This window comes from Chlorocebus sabaeus, chromosome 11, assembly GCF_047675955.1.
Source record: "Chlorocebus sabaeus isolate Y175 chromosome 11, mChlSab1.0.hap1, whole genome shotgun sequence".
Taxonomy (NCBI): Eukaryota; Metazoa; Chordata; class Mammalia; order Primates; family Cercopithecidae; genus Chlorocebus; species Chlorocebus sabaeus.
Window position 1 is genome coordinate 8421798 of NC_132914.1, and position 22146 is coordinate 8443943.

At 54.6% G+C, this 22146-nt stretch overlaps 1 pseudogene; it reads right to left on the reverse strand.

Moving 5' to 3' along the window:
* Positions 1-2601: 2601 nt before the first annotated feature.
* Positions 2602-22146, reverse strand: part of LOC103218873 (SH3 domain and tetratricopeptide repeat-containing protein 1-like) — a 28188-nt pseudogene continuing 8643 nt past the window's right edge.

Genomic DNA, 22146 nt, shown 5'->3' on the forward strand with positions numbered 1-22146 from the left:
GCTACTAGGAAGGCTGAGGCAGGAGAATCGCTTGAACCCAGGAGGCGGAGGTTGTAGTAAGCCAAGATCACGCCACTGCATTTCAGTCTGGGCAACAGAGCAAGACTCCATCTCTTTAAAAAAAAAAAAAAAAAAAAAAAAAAAAAAAAAAAAAAAAAAAGAATGGCTGCTCCATAGGCAGAGTGGCCCCAAAGGCTGCTGGTTGCCCATTTTCATGGTTATTTCTTGATCATACGCTAAACAAGGGTTGGACTATTCATGAGTGTTCCAGTAATTCCCAGAACTGAGAGTTTCTGTCCTTTCCTTTTTAGACCATGTAGGGTAACCTCCAGATGTTGCCATGGCATCTGTAAACTGTGATGGCGCTGGTGGGAGTGTCTTTTAGCAGCTAATGCATTATAATTAACACATAATGAGCCATGAGGACAATCAGAGGTCACTCTCGTGGTCATCTTGGGTTTGGTGGGCTTTGGCTGGCTTCTGTACTGCAACCTGCTTTATCAGCAAGGTCTTTATGACCTGTATCTTGTGCCGACCTCCTATCTCATCCTGTACTAAGAATGCCTAGCCTCCTGGAAATGCGGCCCAGCAGGTCTCAGCCTCCCTTTACCCAGCCCCCATTCAAGATGGAGTTGCTGTGGTTCACGTGCCTCTGACAAGTTGGCGTGGGTTGAATGTTCTCTAGTGGGTGGTTGTTGGAGCTGTTCCTAGGAGTAAGAAGTATTGTCAGTAGGAAATAGGCCTCTATTAGCCCTGGGGCTGGCAGTCTGCCCCAGTAGGTCGACCTCATTTTAGTGACCAAACTGGGGCTCAGAGAAATCAACTCCCTCACCCTGCACCCCCAGACTGTGAGTGGTGGGCTGGGGTTTGAATGTGGGGCTTGAAGACCCATCCTCTCCTCTGGTCCCCCAGTCTCTGCTGCCCAAGAGGAACAGGATCCCAGGATCCAGGCCCCTCATGGCACCAGCCAGGGTGGGTGGAGATGGGGAGGCAGTTCTAAAGCCCCCTGGACTCTGAGGCAGGTCGGGGGCCAAGAGCAACCCGGACCTGCGGCCCCCACCCCGAGAAGAATGGCTGCAGGCTCGGCCCAGCGGGCAGGAGGTCTGTGTCCTCAGTAAACGCGACGGCGCTTCCCGCTGCTCCAGCCAGGCCGAGCCGTCTTCATGTTTCCAATCATGCGGCCTCCAATTCCCAAGCTCAACCCACAGAGATAGCGATCTGGGGTCAACATGAATGAGGCTTGTCAGCAGGTCTGACCCACTGCTTCCCGCCAGCCTCGCGGCCGGTTCTGGAAAGCTCTCTGCTGCCCCCTGGTGGGGAGGCTCGGTGCAGGGCTCTGGCTGCAAGCATGGGGCTCCCCTGTGGCGCTCCCAGAACCTCCAGGCTCTGTCACCTCTGCTGGGTGGAAAACCAACCCAGGACTGAAGCAGCAGATGGGTGCCTGATTCCTTCTCAGAGCTCTGCCCACTGGCAAGTCTCTCTCCGGGCCTCAGTTTCTCCTTTCATTAAACGAGGGGCTTGGGGGATACCAAGGAGGGGTAACTGTTTAGTAACGATGGGAGGTTTCTTCTGGGGAGATGAATACATTTTGAAACTAGATGGCCTGAGTGGTTGCACAGGACTGTGAATGCACAAATGCCACCACATGATTTGTGTTGAAATAGTTAATCACATGCGATGTGAATGTCACTGCATTTAAAGTGTTTAAAAGAGGGGCCTGGGAGAGTGCAGTGTAGGTGAGAATCACGTGGGACACCCACAGTCTCTGAACCTCGGTTTCCTTGCTGTAAACTGGCAAAGAGATCGTGTGAGCCGTGTTCCCTGGGGCCAAGAGATTCCAAGAAGGAAAACCTGGGATTCCTGGGACTGGGATGAGGGCCGGGGCCGGAAGAGGGAGGGGTATGTGGGGACGGCTGGGGGGCAGCCCAGATAAGGCTTTCAACACTGGACAGCAGCATCTACACAGGCAGTCTGTGTAAATCCCTGCATCTCACTTCCCGCAGGGCTGACCAGTGGCCAAAGGTGGGACTGGCCAGGCTCGGCCCAGCCAAGTCTGGGAGCCAGAGGACACTGAGTGAGGGATCCCCGGGGCCACCCTCACTGGCCTGTGGCTCTCCTGACACCACAAGAGAGGACAAGGAGTTGACTTTGGGTCCTAATGGGGGACACCTTCCTGGCAGCAGGCTGGCTGGGTGGTGTGGTGGTCAGTGTACTGGGCTCTGCGTCTCCGCCCCTACCTGCTGTGTGACGGTGGGCCACTTAACCTCTCTCTGTGCCTCTGTTTCTTCAATGGTGAACAGGGGCACTAGCAGCCCCCACATCTGGGCACAGTGGCCTGAAGGTTAAAGGCAAGGGTGGCATGAGACCTACAGCAAAAGCTCTGAGCAGGGAGCTGCCCAGGGAGTTCCACCACCATCTCCCCTCTGGCCACCAAGGAAACCGAGGCTCATGGTGACCTGGCCCAGGTCTGTTGGACTCAGGGTCCTTCTCATCCCCAAGATCAGAGGGCTGCCACCAGGGAAGGAGCTGGCCCCTAGACACAGCCCAGGAAGCACACAGGGAAGGATGCCTTGGGGACTTCGGTATGTTATTGCATAAAAAAAAAAAACAAACCTTTATTGCTATTTGACCCCTGCTTTCATGCCTCCATTTCCCAGAAAATGAGCCACGGGAGACACCAGGAGAGGCAGGAGCCCATCCTCCTTGCACAAAACCCACTCCCTCAGATGCTGTCCTCAGCGAGGGTGGCTGGGGGCCAACCTAAGGGGGCCAACCTAAGGGGGCCCACCCGCAGAGTGGCAGAGGAGGCAGGTTGACCCTGCGGACGTTGAGCTCTCTGGTGAAGGTCCTGGTCTTCTGGTAGAAGAGCGACTTCTCACGGTCCAGGAGAAAGTTGTAGATGGTGGCCAGCCGCGTGTAGATCTTCAGCTGTGCCTTCTTGTTGCCCAGGTCCATGGTGGCTGCCAGTGCCAGCTTGGTAGTACCTGGCTGCATCAAACGGGTCCTGAAGGGGACAGGCCATGCTCAGCAAAAGGGGGACTCAGAGTCTGTCTTCCCAGAGGCCGTTCTTGTCTCCGGGTCATTCCATATGTCCAGCCAATCCTGGCTCACCCCATGAGCCCTGAAGCCTGTGACACTGCTGTGGTCTCAGCTGCAGGAGGTGGGGATGACCCTGACACCCCTGGAATACTTCCTGACTGTTCTACGCCCCCACTCACCCCAAGCCGCCTGCCCCAGTCCCACCCTCTCTGCAGGCAGTGGCTGCTTTCCCCATGGGCTGAGGTCAGGGCAGATCCTGCCTGCTCTGACAGTTCCATGCAGGACTCGTGGCTCCGAGCCCCAGCAGGGGCACAGCGTTGAGTGACCCAGGCTCCCCTCTGGCCTCTGTCCTTGCTGACCATTTCCAGGCCCTCCACGGGCCAGGCCAGGTACAAAACCATCTCCCAGGTGTCCTCTCTGGCAGTGTTCCCTGAAATATTGACGGAGTGTGACTCCCCAGACGTCCACTCCTGTTTTCAATGCATCTTTGGCTCAAACTCACCATCCCTGGGTTGGCCTCCCATACCTCCTCCTCGACCGTCCCATCCCCCACCCGGCTTCTCCCCAGGTGCCTCCTCCACATGGGGGTCACCCAAGGGACCTAAGACTCAGGCCTGGCCTGTCCCCCTTTACCATTTCAAGATGGCTCCCAGGGCCAAGGACAAAGTCCAAGATGCAGCAGTCCATTCCCTGACTGCCCCGCCCCACACACGGAGCAGGGGCGTGAGAAGGCCCTGAGTCACCGCCCAGCCGAACACTGGACTCTGCTGGGTGTGTGGCTGAGCCTAACGTCCTTGCTCCCAGGCTGAGGGACCTGGGAGTGAACACTGACCATACAGGGTGGCCCGGGCTGTGGTAGAGGGAAGCCCAGAAGCCTGTGGGGGGCCCAGGAGGCCCCAGACTCAGCCCGGGGTGGGAGGCAAGGGCTTCCTGAAGGAGTGGGGGCATCCCAACTAAACAGGAAGGAGCCAGCCAAAGCATATGTCTCTGCGTATGCGTGTGTGTGGGCGCCTGTGTGTATGTGCCTGTGCATTTCAATGTGCCTGTAGTGTGTGCAGCAGCTAGTGAGTGGCAGGCTGAGCCAGGACACACCTAATCCACCCTATTCCAGGGCTCACATGTGTAGACTAAAGGGGACCCCATTTTAGAGGCAATCGGCAAGGATGCCCATTTACCCCTGCCTCTCCGCCAGCCTTCCAGGCCCCATCCAGCCCGGCTTTCTCTCCCACTCCTCTGGGCCCTGGGTCCAGAGCCTCCTATACAAGGAGGAGGGCGTGGCCTTGGAAAGACAGCCTCCCTTGGGAATTCTGAGGGGCCCTTCCTGTGGGAAGCTGGCCTGCGCTGACAGCATAGTCACGATGAGGTCCAGAGGGCTGTGCATGGGAAGGAGGTTGAAGGAGGCCTCTGCCCCTCGACCCCAACCGTGGACGTTGGCCTCTCAGGTACTCCTTGGCCCTTTCCTTCCTCCTGGGCAGGTGGAGTGGGCGGCAGGCTTGACCGAGAGGCCGGCCCCTTCTGGGAGGCCCGTCCCCTGGATCCCAGGTGAGCCCCTGAGCAGCGTCCCTCTGGGCCTGACACCTGGCACCTCCCTGTCTGGCTGGGACTTGGGAGGCCACCGGGACAGCTTCTGAGCACCAGGTGTCGCCAGCACTGGGCGGGGGCCTCACAGGCAGCCCCAGGCCTGTGGTGGGTGGGATCTTAGGGCTGCCCCAGCTCCTCATGTTGTTCTAAGGTCCCCAAGATCTCGGTTCCTGGACTGGAGCGCCCTGGCCCCTCAGCCCATAAGGAGCACTGACACGGTGCCGGTGCGATGCTGAGGGGGGCGGGCACCTGCTGGCCAGAGGGGTGCAGACATCCCAGGTCTGAGTCTGCCAGTCCCAGCTCTCCACCCCTCCAGGGCTGGGGGCAGAGGGAGTACAGGTCCCAGCACCTTCCCTCGAGACAGACCCGACCCAGCAAGGCCTCAGTCTGGCTGGCTTGGGCCCCGCCCCATTGCACCTGCCCAGCGCTGGGGTTTCCCTGTCTGTGAAGCACATGGTAAGACACTGGCCCCGCCCCACCCCACCCTTCCTGGGTGATGTGAAGATTCAAGGTGTCTCGGGACTGCAGGAAGGAGTGGCTCAGTGCAGGCTGGCACCCTGGGCAGGCTTCCTAGAGGAGGCGCTGGGATTTGGGTTGGATCTTGCAACGTGGATTCAACGTGAGGATGATGCCATCCTCCTAAATGTCCTCCTCCCAACCCTGTTTTTGTTAAATGCAACTTGACACTTGACTGTCAAGACTCAGCTTTGGTGTCACCTCCTCCAGGAGGGCCTCCCGACTACGATCCCCCTTTACTCAGAGGCCACCATTGCCCGCTCATGTGTCAGCCTCCTTGGCTGAGACTGAGTTCTTGAGGGTGGGGCCTGGCCAGCTTGGGAGCTGGGTTGTATCTGCTAACCTTACCGGCTCCTCCAGCTAGGTGCAGAGCTCCAGGGAGGCCACTGGGCCATTCCGAAGGAAGGCTGGAACCCAGGACTCTGGGGTCTGGGTGGAGAGCCCACTCCAAGGGGGCCGGGAACACCCCGAGCCCTGCCCCTCCCCACCCACCTTCAGGTCGTAGATGATGTCACCGAGCACCAGGTACACCTTCAGGTAGTAGAGGGTCTCCTCGTTGAACTCCAGCGGCGAGTAGCAGAGCGACAGGGCCTTGAGGTAGAAGTGCTCCGCCAGCTTGCCATCGCCCAGCTGCTGGTGCAGGGCGGCCAGCCGGTGGTAGGCCATGCACTCATTCAGCTGGTCCCCTGGGGTGCAGGCCAAAGGGGCAGGTGTGAGGACGTGGCTTCCTGGGGCAGGCAGGGCACAGGCCCCTTAGGAGCAGGTATGCAGACCCCGGGCAGCACCTGGCTTGCCTCCAGACACCTGTGGTCACCTGGGCAGCTCTGGCCAGTCCCTTCCGGGTTCCCAGACTCACTTTCCCATCTGCAAAGCAGAACTAATAAGGCCTGCCCCCGTCTACTGTGAGGCTTTGGCAAGTCGGACTTGGATGGCCCAGCTCTGCCTACACATAGCCACCTGCCTTTGCTCACTGGTTTTAACCAGGGGAGCCCAAAAGCCATGCAGTCCAGGTGCTCCCGGGCACCAGGGCTCCAGGCAACCCACAGACGTGACATCCGACTCCTGGGTGTGTCACGATCAGAGCCCCCTACCCTGGGGAGTTACTGTGTGCCTGAGCTCCAGGTCCCCCCACAGATGCCCAAACCCACCTAGGCTGTCTCTGATATCCTCCCCTTTTCAGGGCGAGTGCCGTGGAGCCTGCATTCAATGCCTTCCCCCACAGCTGCACACCTCCTGGGTACTGGACCCCGGGGCACAAGGCGCTGGTGCATGCGGCCTGCCCAGGGCTCCCTGTGTCTGGAGGAAGACAGACAACCCTGGCACAGCACCAGGGGATGCCCGGCCTTAAGGGGCAGGCTGCTGGAAGGGGAACTGGGACTTCATCAGTCAGAGAGCCGTGTGGTTGATGAGGGTGGGAAGGGCACAAGAGAAAGGGAATATGCCATTCAGCCTGGCACAGGGACCAACGAGATGCCTGGCATGTCTGGAAGGCAGAGGCCACACTGGGCAGCCCTTGTGGTCAGCAGCAGGAAGAGGCAGAGGAAGCAGAGCTCAGCCAGGCAGGGGGCTCTGCACCGTGTGAGACACCTCGGGATGTGCCCCACGGCTGGACCACGAAGCCAGCTGGGCAGATCTGCCTGCCTGGACAGGAGACCAGGAAAATCTGGCAGGTGTTTCAGCTCCTGCCCTGAAGACCTGGAGGGTGGACTCTGGCAAAGTGTGGCTCCCAGCAGGGTGGGGGCTCAGGGGACTTACCCAGAGTGATGCTGAGTGCTAGGGCCATGTGGGCAAACTCCAAGCCCTCCTGGGGTTCCTAGGGCCATGTCGGCAAACTCCAAGCCCTCATGGGGTTCCTCCAGCGTGGCCAGCAGTGCCACCAGCTTGTGCACAGCCGCAGCTCCGCCTTGCAGTTCCCCGTAGTCACTGCCAGGAGCAGCGCCCGGTCCTACCACACAGGCAGGTGGGGTCAGGCTTCCCACAGCACCCACCTTGCCCAGTGCCCTCCTCAGAGCTCGAACATGTGCTTGGAGCTTCCCACGCCCCAGCTACCCCTGGATCTCGACACAGCTCTGTGCTCTGGGATAACGCACGGGTCAAACGCCCAAGTTAGGGGCTGAAGAGTCACCTGAGGCCCATCCAGCTACACCCGGCAGCCTCAGACCAGCCTCTCCCACCTGGGCACCGGGGGTCTGACGGGGGCGGGGGGGGGGGGAGAGCCAGCACTCCTCTCTGCTCTAAAAACACATTTATCTGTGCCCAGGGCTGAGCCATACCGTGAGCTCAGAGGAAGGGAGAAGCCATCCTCACTTTGGGGTGCATGTAGTCCTGGACCTCCCACTGACATGCTGTGTCCTTTGACATGTCCCTGTGCCTCTCTGAGCCTCAGTTTCCTCATGTGTAAGATGGGAACAGGACTTCCCGCTCATGGTTGCTTGAGATCATCACGTGCAAAGGTAAGGCCATTGCCATGTCCAGGCCCCAAGCGTTTGTCCCAGGCAGGGGGCACAGTCAATATCATTCCCGGTGAGACCACTAGGAAACTAAGCATGTGCATGGGGGGCCCTGCCTCCAGGTGGGAGGCCTCTGCCCTGCCACACCTGTGCCTCAGCCCTCCAGGTGCCCCCCGAGGCTCACCCACATCAGCCCACAGGCCAGCTCACCCAGTAGAAGGACACGGCTTTCTCTCGCTCCCAGGCCCCATTGAAGAAGATGTCTCCAGCTGCCTCAAACAGCTCCAGTCCCAGGTTGGGGTCGCCTGGGTACAGGGCCACATTCTGTGCCCCTGAAAGGAGGCAGAAGTTCCCTCAAGACCCCCACCTGGCGAGGTGGCCACGCCCACCTTTGCCAGCCTCCTTCCTCACACACACTGCAGGCACACCTGAGCATTTATCAGACCCTGGGCATTAGGGCTGCCCCCACCACTGGCATGAGGACAATGAACTGATGAACCTGAGTGACAGGAGGTGACTGAGCAGCTGCAGCCCAGGAGCCCGACACCTGTGAATCCTACCACCAGGGCTAGCCCTAGTCCACTCCCCCTGCACTCAAACCAGTCTCCATGGCCCCCAGATTGCTGGGAGCCCATCCCCTGGCTCCTCTCTGCATTGCCACATCCCTGCCACAGCTCCGGGCCGCACACCAACAGTGGTTGTGGGTGGGCCTGGTCCCCTCTTGGCCATGAGCTCTTGATCCCTCTCCTCAGCTCAAGGAGGTATACAGCAGGTGCTCAATGATGAAAGCTTCACCAGGTTCGTGGGCTTCACAAGTTGTTCCAGATCACACTGTTTGGGAAAGCCTCTGAAAACAGCCGCTACGATAGATGCATTTTGTAAGGAGATGTGCCACGTGTCGCTTGGAGCAGGTTCTTCTGTGTGTTAACTGAGTGGCCACATTATTTGAGCATGTGCTGTATACCAGCAGGTGCTGGGCACTGTGAGGGGCCCTGCCTCCGCCCTCAGGGAGAAGATGCTGGCCACTGGGGGAGGATATGAGGGAACCAGTTGGACGGAGGGAAAAGGCATACAACAGATGCTCAGCAGTGGCTTAGGAATGAGTGGATGGATGGATGGGTGTGTGGATAGACGGATGCTTGGATGGACGGACAGATGAATGGGTGGGTGGTTAGAATGATGTGTGTATGTATGGGTGGGTAGACAATGTATGGATGGGTAGAGGGTAGATGATGTATGTACATATGGGTGGATAGACAAATGTATGGATAAACAAATGGACAGATGAATGGAGGGATGTATTAATAGGTACATTGGTGGGTAGATGGATGGATGGACGAACGGGGGAATGGATGGAAGGATGATGTATGGATGGAAGGATGAACAGGAGGTGAGTGGATAGATGGATGGAAGGATGGATGAACAGGTGAATGGATGGTTGGTGGATGGATGGATAGAAGGATGGACAGCTGAATGGATAATGGAAAAATGGATGAACAGGTGAACAGATGGATGATGGAAGGATAGATGAACAGTTGGATGGACAGGTGAATGGATGATAGATGGATGGATGATGGATGGATGGATGGACCCACAGGTAAACAGATGATGGAAGGATGAATGGATAGATGGGTGAATAGATGGATGAACAGGTAAATAGATGATGGAAGGATGAATGGATGGATGGACAGAGTGTGAACAGCACTTGCCACTCACCTGGATGTACAGGTCCACCAGCTCGCTCTGCTGCAGGATGTAATAGATCTTCCCTGCTTGCAGCCAGGCATGCGCCTCCTCCTCTTCTGGAGGTCAATGAAAATCCCCAGACATCGTTTGGTGTAGTCCACAGCACATTTGTAGGCCCTGGAATCAGACAAAGATGTCAGAACAAGGGCTCTCATCCTCCTGGAACCAGTCTGCCTCCTCCCATGGGTCTGGGGACAGATGAATCTGGAATGTGGGGACTGGGAACAGCCCCCTTGTGTGTGCAGTGTTCTGCCCTTCCCAGGCTGCTGGGAGGGCCAGGGTGAACACACGCGGCATGGAAAAGATGAAGGACATCCTTCTGAGGGAATCGAGCATCGTGCTGCCCTGTGGCAGGAGGAGTGTGCTAGTCCATCTCCCCTGCCTCCCAGACATGGCCTGTGTCTTCTCCAGACGCACCAGGAGCCGTTAGTGTTCAGAGGCTATCTAGGCCGATGGTTCTCGAGATGTGCAGGCATCACAGTCACCCAGAAGCCTGTCCGTATAGCTTGCTGGCCCTGCCCGCAGAACTTCCGGCTCCACAGGCCTGGGGCAGACCCTAAAACTCCCACTTGCCACAAGCTCCTAGGTGACATGGATGCTGCTCTGCTGGTCCAGGCACCACACTTTGAGAAGCATGGCTTTAGCACACTGGCCTGTTTTCCTTCTGGGAACCTGAGGCCAAGACTGGAGCCAGTCTCCCGGGTCGCCGTGGAATCTGGCTCCTTCCCGGCTCTGTCAGTAAGTCCGACACTCGAGAAGGTGTAACTGCAGCAATGTCACCGGGCCCTGTGAGTGGGGTGGCCAGGGCCATGGCTACCCCACCACATCAGGATGCTCGGGGGAAGCCGAGTGGGCCACATATGAGATGTGAGACCTTGAAACCCTGCCCCAGGGAAGCAGGTGACACAACTGGCTCTGTCTTCTGTGGAAAGAAGCCACAGGTGGCTGCTGTGGTCACATTTAAGGGGACAGATGAAGGCCAAGAGTGAAGACTCGGGGAAGGCAGAGGTCAGATGACAAAAGCCACCCTAGTAGGAAGAACAGCCCAGACTGCACGTACTGCCTCTGCTGGGGTTGAGATGACCTTTGGGGAGGTGTGCAGGCAGGGATGGGAAGACGTGTCACCCAACAAGGGAGGCTCAAGCTGGGACTCACGGGCCATCTGCAGCCCTGGGACGACCCCAGGCCCAGCAGCTCAAAGAATCTGATGCCAAGAAACCAAATGATCCCAAGGACAGAGGCTGCTGGGGCCCTGGGCCAGCTTCCCTGTGCCCCCCTCCCTGCCCTGCTACCCCACCCCCTTTGTGCCCCTCCCCGCAGTGGGGGCTGGGGAGCTGGGTTCCTGGAGGGTCTCCTTCCAGTCAGAGACTGTCCCTGGGGAAGAAGCCTGGGTCTGAACCCCACACCCCTCCCTGGGCAGATGTGTGGGACCAGGGCCCCTTCACACGGTCCTTTCCAAAATCTCATCCCTCCTAGGGCCAGGAATGGGTGCCCGGCCTGTGCTGGGAAATGGGCAGATTTAGCCACAGCCCCTGGGGCTCTGGGCCAGGCCACAGGAGGCACCTCTAGTCTCACTATGCCGTGACGTCCATCCTGGGAGGATGGACAAAGTGCTGCAAGGCAGAGGGGACACACAACAGCATCCCTTGTCTTGGCCATTTCCCTAGACTCAACTTCCCCATCTATCCTCTGCGGCCTAGATTTCGGACAGCCCTGCCCGCCTACTGTCCGTTCACTGCTCAGTCTCCAGTGACTGTTCTATAGCAAACCATGGCTCCCCAGTGCTCTTGGGGAAAAGGCCAAGCCACAGCCTAAGGCCCCAGGCCCTGCTTAGCTCTCCAGAAGAGCTTCTCACCATCCAGCACCCAACCCACCCACTCCCAACTCTGCACCTCCCTGCGTAAGCCCAGCTCACTCAACCCCGCTCACACTCCCGTTCACTCACCACCATTCACCCACCGCCACTCATCCTCACTAGCTCACCCCTGGGCCTTCACACAGGCTACACCACCAGCCCCTCCCCGCCCCCACCACCATCACCTATTACTTGACTAAGTCCAATCAACCCTCTGGTCCCAGACTAAAGAGTCTTCCCGAACCCGGGGCCAAGTGCTGCCCCGCCATCACGCCACTCAGCCTTTTGTGGCTTCTCTGGCCTGAAGCTCACATTCCTACATTCAGCCACTGCCACCTGAGGACCCCACAAACCCCATTTGTGGGTGGGGCCTGGCACACTCTGCACAACAAGCTTTTGCATGAACTGCTCTGCAGCTTTCGGCAATCACCTGCCCCGTGTCCTCTGTGAAGTGGGATGACAGGTGCACAGGCTGCCGATATACCAAGCAGATAACACGGGCACAAGAACCGGCATTCAGGGCCTGGCTCATGGAGGGGCCCCAAGTCCCAGCTCAGCAGAGCCTGCCTTGACCCCAGGGTTATGTCTAGGGATTCCCAGCACGCAGGCCTTTCAGTGCTCAAGGCAGGATTGTCCCTGGGCAAACTGGGAAGAGCTGGCTGCCCCAGTAGGGCACGGCCCTGCATGGGAACGCCCTGTCTCCAGGGCGCTTGCCAACATCTGCTGTTGGCCATGACTCAGCACTTTCGATGGTGGAAAAACCACTTGTTTCTGAATCACAAATTCCAGGTGTGCCTTGACCCGAGTGGCCCCAGAAGGCGCACAGGACGACTCGGGGCACCCACTCTCCACGTGGCCCATCTCCATGGCGACCAGACGGGCCCACTGGTAGTAGCCCTTGCCCTGCTGGGCCAGGCCCTGGTGGGTGCAGAGGTGACCCAGCTGCAGGAGCACGTGGGTGAAGTCCCAGCCACACTCCTTGCAGGGCAGCCTCGAGAACAGCCTCATGGCCCCCAGGAGGTCGTGCTGGGCCAGCCTGCTGGCACCCGCGTGCAGGCACAGGGCCCCGAAGTTGGCCAGCGCCACTGCCTGGTTCCTCCGCTGATCCAGGTCCCGAGCCACCCGTAGGGCGCGGTAGTAGCCCTCGGCTGCCTGCCTCGTCCGGCCCGTCCTCTTCAGAGCCATGGCCACCATGTTGGCATTCACGCCCTCCTGGTCCTCGCTGGCCACCACTGGACAGACTGCAGGATGTGCAGGGCCATTGGGCTCTGCCCCTGAAGCACGTGCAGCCAGGCCACAGCCATCAGGCGGTCCACGATGGCACGGACTCCGGCAACAGCACTGGCTTCCACCGCCTGCGTCATGAAGGTGATGGCCGGGCCGTGGTAGCCATGGTGGCTGTACAGCTGGGCCAGGCTGGTGTGGAGAAGGCCGCGCAGCACCTGGCCTGTGCCCGGGGTTAGGGAGGCCAGCGCTCGCCTGAGGTAGTGGGGAGGCTGTGGGGCTGGAGGACGTTCTGGAGCACCAGGTTCACGCTCCTCAGCAAGCCGGCCAGCGAGTCCTGTGCCCTCAATGAGGCCACCTTGACACAGCTCAGCACCAGGTGGGGCAGGCACTTGCAGCTGCAGATGTCAGCTAGGAGTAGGTGACAGTCTGAGAGCCACACAGCCTCTGGGGCTCCTGAGTCCCTGTGCAAAAGCAGTAGCCGCTCTAGGAAGGGCAGGGCCTCCTCGGGCTGCTTGAGGTACACATGGTGCCTGGCCAGCAGGAAGCAGGCCCGGGCCTCGGCCTGCAGGCTCTGGCCACCCACCGCCCGCCGCAGCACCAGCTGCAGGAGCTCCCCCTCCACCTCGGTGCTGCAGATGTGGCCAGGCGTCCCCAGGAGCAGGGCCACAGCTTTGGGAACCACCTGTGTACAGTTCTCCCGGTTCTTCTGCTTCCAGTAAATACTGGCCAGGTTGGCGTACACAGCCACCACCAGGAACAGGTCCCCAAAGCTGCCCTCCAGGGTCCCCAGTGCTTCCTCAAAGTACACCCAGGCCTGGGACAGCTTGAGCCTCCTGCTGCACAGCCGCCCCAGGAGGAAGCAGAGCCTGGCCAGGGCCGTGACGAGGCCAGCTTTCTTGGCCACCCTTCGGGCCCATGCCAGGCGCCCAATCAGCTCCTCATCACTAAAGCTGCAGAACACGGTGCTCAGCCATGGCAGCGCCACGTCAGCTGGCCTTGTACCCGGGGGCGTTCAGGAACAGCAGCAGTGAGCTCAGGGCTCCTCCCAGTCGTCCTCAGCTTCCAAGCAGAAGGAGGGCTCCTCGGGGTCCTGCAAACTCACGTTGCTGGATGCTGGGGGCAGCCTGGGCAGGTCTTTGTTACATTTTTCCGGAACATTCTTCATCTTCTGCAGGGTTGCCTGTGGCTTCGGGCCCAGGCAAGGTGGAGGTATTTCTGCAAGTCACAAAAACACCTAGACAGATTAGAGTCCAGCAGTGAGTCCTTGGTCCACTGGGGACAGGGTCCCTGCATCCCTGCCCTCTGTGTCCCTGGTGCAGCTTGCCATGAGCCCTTGAGAATTATGTGCAATGCAAACCCGGGGCCTGGAGCACGTCGGAACTCTGGCACTATGGGGACAGAACACGCAGGCCTGTGGCCCGACTCTCCTACAAAATCACCCTCCTGTCCTGCTTTGTCACCCACCTGACAGCATGGTTTTAGGGCACTATGTCAGCTCAGTGATCCCTCAGAGATGCCTTTTCAGGCCCCCCGATGGGGTACAGGACTCCATGAAATCCCCAACAGCCCATCAGAGCTATTGATCAGCTCAAAAGTTGCTAGCAAAATTGGTAAAGCCACTGATGGCACAGGACAGGGGTGTTGTAGCCATGTACCCAGCTCCGTGCAGGGAAACGGACCATCCCTGCAGGAAGGATGGGAAAGCTTCCAGGCCCCTGTGGCCACCTTCACCTTGGGTGGTCTGAAAACCTGAAGCCCACAGTTCCTAAAGGGTTAACAAAGGCCAGGCTGCTCAAGCAGCCCGCAGGTGCCTGCTGGCTTCTTAGCCAAAGCCCCCTCCCAGAGGTGAGCAAACAAGCGCATTTCCTGTTGGAAAACCTGGGATGAAAGGAGGCATTACTGGGAAGGAAAAAACCTAGATTTAAACAGACTCTGTTTCAAGCTCACATGTAAAAAGTATTTTCAATACAAACTGTCTCCTTATTCGTCTGTAAAGCCTTGGAATTAAAAAAATAAATATGATTTAGAGACAAATGTCTGACTTGACTACACTAGATGAGCTAAGAAATCTCCCCCACCCGGCAGAGGCACACAGCCCCTCCCAGCCACTACCCTGGCCTCCAAGGCAGCTGGAGAGCCACGTGCCTTTGCTCCAGGGACTTTGGTAGCGGGTGGAACCACCCCGTCCCTGAGGCAAACCTACAGCAGCCTTCCCTTCCCCACTGGCTCCCCGGGCTGCCTCTGGGACCTTGTGCCTGCATCCCAAACGTACTGGGATGGATCCCATTCCCAGGGAACTTCCAAGGGCCCTTGGGGCATCCATATCACCAGGCTGTCCACATGCAGACCCTGTGTGAGGGGAAGAGACAGAGCCGTAGAGGGGAGACGGGAGGGCCTCCCTGAATCAGCCCCTCAGGAAGGAGCAGACCCTTCAGGGATCTCAGTTGAGACCCCTGCAACCTAAGGCTCTGAATTCTGCCACCCACTGAGGGCAGTGTGGCCTCCCACCTCTGAGGCAGAACACAGGGTGAGCTGCAGCTTCTCCGGGTCATGAGAAAGGAACCCACAGCTACACGTGGGCCCCAGCAGTGGAAGGATGCCCCACCTGGCTCGGGGACCAGGCGGGGGCCAGCATGTTCACTGGAAGAAGTGTGGGACCCCACAGCCTCCAGTGCCAGAGTAGACGGGAAGTTCAGGCCCACCTCAGGTGACATCCCCCAAGCCCCCAGCCCACACCTCAGAGGGGTGACAGCCGGATCCAATGCCCACCATACTCAGCTCTGTGACTTCCGCCAGCATTACTCCAAGGCCCAACTCAACCAGAGGAAGCCTGAGCCACCGGCAAAACCCACCTCGTTCCTGCGGCTGCTCGGTCTCAGCTTCCTCTACTGAGTCTGGCAAGGGAGAAAAGAGAAGCCATCAACACCCCCAGCCAGCACCTCTGGTCCCATGTCAGCTTGAGCTCGGTGTCGGTGTTGCAGGGTGAGAGCATTGCAGGGTGCAGGGGTTGAAAGTAATATCATCCCCTTCCCTCCTGGATCATTTGAACAACATCACTGGGGGGTATACACTTTCTGCGATATTGGGAGTAACATCGTCTTCTGTGCCTTGGAATATTAAGGACAATATCACGGCGGGGGGAGGTGGGGGCGTGTACATCTTCTGCAATATTGGGAATAATAATATCCTCTCTCCCCCTGCAAATTCGGAAAGAGATCACAGAGTGGGTGTTCACCTCCTGCGATATGGGGATTAATACCATCTTCTCCCCTTCTGGATATCAGGAAGAGTATCACACGGGGGTGTACAGTGTCTGCGATACTGGGAATAATATCAATCTCTCGGCCTTGAGATATTAGGAACAATATCCCAGGCTGGGTGTACGCCTCCTGCTCTATGGGGAGTCATATCATCCTCTCCCTTCCAGGATATTAATAACAATATCACAGGGCGGGTGAACACAGCCTGCGATACTGGAATTATTATCCTCCTCTCCCCCTCCGGATACTAGGAACAATATCACAGAAGAGCTGTACCCTCCCTGCGATATTGGGAGTAATATCATAGGCTTCTTCTCTGAATATTAGGAGCAATATCACCGGGTGGCTGTCCGTTCATTGCTATGTTGGGAGTCATGTCATGCTCTACCCCCCTGGATATTAGGATCCGTGTCACGGGGTGAGTGTACACCTACTGCGATATTAAAACTAATATCATGCTCTCTGTCTCTGGATATTAGGAACGACATCACAGGTAGGTGTACACCCCCTGCGGTATTAGAAGCAATAATATTATAAATTAGTAAACATCAATGATCGATTTTAATAATTATCAGGCTGGTCTCGAACTCTTGACCTCAGGTGATCTGCCCGCCTCAGCCTCCCAAAGTGCTGGAATTACAGGCATGAGCCACTGCGCCCGGCCAACACTTCTTAACATTTCTTTTTGGACCTCAAATTTAGCATGCCCAAAACATACTTTTGATTCCCTCTGCTATAACCCACTCCTCCCAGTCTTCCCGATCCCAATAACAGCATCTCTAGTCTTCCAGTTACTCAGGCCAAAATCCTTGACATCATCCTTAAAACTTCTTTTTCTCTCTCTTGCCATCCAACCCATTTAAACTCTCCTTTCAAAATATATGCCAGACCTAACCACTTCCCACCTTCCTCATCATTTCCAACCAGGTCCAGCCCTCATCATAGCGCTCTAGGTAACTGCAAAAGCCTCCCAATCGCCAGGCACAGTGCCTCATGCCTGTAATCTCAGCACTTTGGTAGGCCAAGGCAGGTGGATCATCAGAGGTCAGGAGTTCAAGACCAGCCTGGCCAACATGGTGAAACCACCCTACTAAAAATACAAAAAATTAGCCGAGCATGGTGGTGGGTGCCTGTAATCCCAGCTATTTGGGAGGCTGAAGCAGGAGAATCACTTGAACTCAGAAGGCAGAGGTTACAGTGAGCCGAGATCGTGCCATTGCACTCTAGCCTGGGTGACAAGAGTGAAACTCCATCTCAGAAGGTTAAAAAAAAAAAAGCCTCCCAACCCACCTCTCTCCTTCCGCCTTTCACCCTGCCCTGCATTCTACCTTCCTCTCTCAAACATTTCAGAAAAAAAAATTATATCCACAGAGAGAGAAAGTACAAATGGGGTGAAATGTTTGGGGAATCTGAGGGAAGAGCATACGGGAATTCTCTGTACTATTTCTGCAACTTTTCCATAAGTCTGGATTATTTCAAATTCAAGAGTTAAACAAAGAAGAAAAATTAAAAAACCACTATCTCCCTTTGTGAACCCATCCTGTCTTTCCCCTGGCAACTGAAGGACGCTCTCAACTAACACACCTATTTTTTCATGAACACTAAAAGAACCCTTGCCTAGTTTTGTCTTTCTGTGCTTGGCAGTAGAAGTGTGTGTGTGTGTGTGTGTGTGTGTATTTCATATATATGTATGTGTGTGTGTATATGTGTGTGTGGTGTGTGTGTATATATATATAGAGAAATATATATGTGTGTGTATATATATAAATATATATTGCATATTGACAATGGTAATATGTATATATAAATATATGTGTGTGTGTGTGTGGGTATATAATACATACCCCATTAGCTTGTCCTTAACCAGTTCTAAACTTAGTGGGAAAAACAGATACCTAAGCAGAGGATTTCAAAATAATATGATGAATATTTTGACAGAGGGATGCGTTGCTATGGAACACGCTGCTAAGACACAAAACCTCCTAGATAGGACAATGAATGAACTAAGTTTTGCACCTATAGGCACCCCCACTGATATCCTCACAAACCTTTATAGTTATATGCATTTGCTTCCCCCAGGACCCCCGTTTCATAAGGGTTAGTCCTGGAGCCTAGCAAGTTCCCACTACAGCTGGCACACGTGCCATTCAAGAAACAGTGGCGGAGTGAAGGACGAGTTAAGAGCCATCTGTCAGCCAGTGCTCAGTAATACAACACGCACTGATATGCAAATTATATTTGTGTTGAAAGCAAGGGCAGGATCACAAATTGTCTTTCCAGAGAAAGCAAATCTCAAAAACTTCTTTACCCTACTAAAGCACATTACAAGAAGCTCCCCTTATATAACAGAAAACCTCCTCATTCGTTACCAATGGCACGTAAACCTAGTACGCCTCCGCCTCTGATGACATCTCTTCCATCCCCAGGGCTAGACAAAGGAGGTTCCGGAAACCCTGGTAGTTGTGAAGGTGGCTCCCAGCTCTGACAGTCTTGAACCCTGCGGGCGCGGAGGTCACACAGCAGAACAACAACAGAGGGAAGCATCAGCAGGCTCCGAATATGTTTGAACCTGAGATGGCAAATAGGCTGCAACCAACTGAAAACACCAGAGACTCACGGTGGCCACCTGAGGGGTTGTGCTTTTAAAAAACAAAAATAAAAAATAAAAAGTAAAAAAGTGAAAAAGGAAGGGGTCAAGAATCCATCAGGTCTGACTGAGACATGTATCAGTGACTAACACCCCATATGGCAAAAGCATTCCGGTGCACTTTGGGTCCTCACAGCTTCAGCAGTATTCAAAGGCGTGTGCTGCCCTAAGACTAAGCCACGGGAATACCCCCAGCAACTCTGCCAGGAGAAACAGCTCACATGGATTTGGCTAGAAATACAGTTGTCTTTAACAAATTAACACTGAATAAATCCTGACTTATTAGAGCCTGCGAGAATGACATTCTCAATGATAACAGTTATCACTACAATCTCCAAACATCTGCGATCCTGCAAGGAGGAACTGTGACAGTGCAGGCCACATGTCCAGAATGCTTCCCAGACTGCCTGTTACAGAATAAAAGAAATGAAACCCCCCCTAAGAATGTCTTCACTCATATGTAGCCAGTTGTTCCTTTGTGTGCATCTCTGTGCTAAAATGGCCATTCTTCCCCACAGCCTGAAGTCCTATGCTAAAATAAATGAGACTCGCATGAAGCCAGAAACGTGCAGATGCGAGGAAACCCACACAAATGAAATGGGCTGGAGAGTGTGGCCAGGAGGATGGTACTTCCCAGGAAGCAATTACTTCATCTCTGCCCACGAAGCTGGCAGCTGTCACTGTCCCCCAGGCCCACGCCAGCCACTCGAAGTAGGTTCTAACCAAACTACCTCCAACAATCAACGTAAATACACCACACAATTGGCTTCTGAAAGGACACCTTGCAACCAACAAGAAACTGTAAGCACAACTTTGAAAAACTGTGCAACTAAAAACCTTGGAAAGGGATAAACATTGCCACATTTTGACTCAAATACTGTTACATGGTAGCACTGCAATAATTCACTGAAATGAAAGAATGAATGAGGAATACCTTTATATAGGAATCAGAGGAAGCATGACTAATTATTTAAAGAAACAGGTCAAGAAACTGCTAGGTTCAAATGCTACCGTGAGACACTGTCATGGCCTTAGGCAAATTCACTTCTCTTGGTCGTGTTTCTAGGCTCATCAAAAACCAGCTTTGGACTAGGGAACCTGTTGCTTTCCAATGCCTTCCTTCTGCAATTCCAGCCCAGATTTTAGGACTGCTCTCCCACTTGGTATATGAAAGCCCTTTCTGTGTATAATAGCAAGAGTACATTTCTGTGTTGAATGCGGTTTGGGACCTACTCTATGAAGAAGAATATCACCATGTAACTTTAAGCATGATGACAAGGCGAACTCTAGAGAAGGATAACACATAAGATGTGGCCACACGCCTGTGCGTGTCTGGCAGGCAGATGGGGAAGTCTCATTTAGTGAGGCCAGGGGGGCCGGTTGTACCTTAACATCCTCAGTCCACGTCAAGTTCACAACGTCCTTCTGACATCAAACCACAGGTATCACATAATTTTCCATCCTTTCCACCCAAGATTAAAACATGCAGAGCACCGTGATAAAGACGCCTCCATCACCAGCATGTTGGCTCTCGTTCTGTAGAATTACATACTTTCAGTGCAAAATGATCACCAGGCTGCAGCGGCAAGCAAGACTGGGCTCCGTGGGGACAGCAGGCCCTGCAGCAGCCACCACTCCTGTCACCACAGTCTGATGCAGCTGCAGAGAAGCTGTGGCTGAGGCCATTCACTTTGTGAGAGAACCGCACAGGAGGGAAAAGGTAGGAAAGGTAGAGAAGAGGGCAATGTCGGCCTCTGAGTCCAAGCCAAGCCATCGCATCCCCTGTGACTTGCACGTATATGCCCAAATGGCCTGAAGTAACTGAAGAATCACAAAAGAAGTGCAAATGCCCTGCCCCGCCTTAACTGGTGACATTCCGCCACAAAAGAAGTGAAAATGGCCAGTCCTTGCCTTAAGAGATGATATTATCTTGTGAAATTCCTTTTCCTGGCTCATCGTGGCTCAAAAACCTCCCCCACTGAGCACCTTGTGACCCCCCCAACTCCTGCTCGCCAGAGAACAACCCCCCTTTGACTGTAATTTTCCTTTACCTACCCAAATCCTATAAAACAGCCCCACCCTTATCTCCCTTCCCTCACTCTCTTTTCGGACTCAGCCCGCCTGCACCCAGGTGATTAAAGAGCTTTACTGCTGACACAAAGCCTGTTTGGTGGTCTTTTCACATGGACGTGCATGACAGGCAGGTGCAGAGCCAGGGAAGGACCTGTGATGAGAACAGAAAGGAATGCGCCTCCCTGTACGCACACTCGGATTTTATGACAACGTGGGCAGGGGGCTGAACTGGATGCCTGAGAACATTCCTCCAAGTTCTTTTGCTGATTTTCTAAATATTGATGTAAAATCTGAACTCAGACAAAATTTTTTTAAATCGCTTCAATCAACATCTTTGTCTGGTGCTCAGCATCATGTCTACATGATCATCTAGAAAACCAACTTCTGTTCTAAGGCTCACATCTTCCTATAAAGTCCCAGGGATTTTACAAGGGAATGCACCTCTCATTTGCATCAAGAACACACACGACAATTTGTTTACATCATTTTTTAAACACCCAGATTTGAAATACAATTGAGAAGACAACTTTTTGATAGCTCTGCTTTTGAACTGTGAACTGCGGGTGGAGAAAATAACCTGCCATGATTTCTAACCAGTCAACAGCCCGTCTTCCCTGGCTGCAGTAGCAGCAATCTTTCTGAGCTCAGGATGAAAAAGAACCCAGCTGGTTAGGGGACAGACAATCATCAGTTGTCAGCTGGCTTCCCGGGTCCCAAATCCCCATGTGATATGTGGAAGTAAAAAGCTATCAGTGACCAAGCATCTGAACACTTATCCCACCTCGCCAACTGCTTCTCCTGCCACGTAAATTTAAAATTAATAAGCCTGCTATTAGAGAACAGAGTTGGTGCTGCATCTGTCTTCCTAAAATTACGGATAATTACCAGCCCACAATGGCTTCTAATCAGATTTGAGTAGTCCCTTAGACAGGAAGCTAAAGTGCCTCAGCCCTAAACCGAGAAGAAAACAGAAACTGGAATGCTCTAGGTTTCATTTTTTCCCCCTTGTTCTAAAGTTGCTGTTCCCGAATCTCCTTCTACTGTCTTGTTTATAAAATGTATGAGAAACAGGGAAATTTAAAGACACAATAGAAATGGCCACTTTTTCTAGGTACAAACTTTGTGAACATGATTTTCAGCTGCTGGGCTTTTTCTCCACAAACTGTGAGCCTGGAGTACATTTTCTCCCTCGTGGTTACACATTCAGAGTCAGGGAAGGTGGCTTTAGCAGTAAAGAGGGGAGTGCAGTGCGAAGTGACCGGACACTGAGAAGGGCAGACAGGGAGTCCACCTCGGTGGCCTGCAGTGCTCCTGGGCCTCGGCCTTTACTTTTCTATCTGTACAAGGGATCTAAAGGCCCGTGATTCTAGGCCATGACAGCTCTTCATACACACATACGCAAACATCACATGCCTATGTGAAAAGCTGTGACACTCGGCTGATTTCCTGAAGAAGTTATCTTGTATCATTTCTACTCAAGTACTCCACCTCCTTCCAGACAAGTATCTGAGGATGATGGGCTATCCCACAGCCATGTGTGTAACCTCTCCTGCTTACGATCCCTGTTCACATAGCATTTTCCAAAAGCATTTGGCGTGAAGTGACAGAAGAAAGAAGAATAAGGTTCTTTCAGCCCATTCATTCGTTCATTCATTCAACAAATATTGACTATCTACGTGCCAGGCACTGGTATATCACCAGGGAAATATATATATATCTCAGATATAACAGGGAACATATATTTTTGTAGGT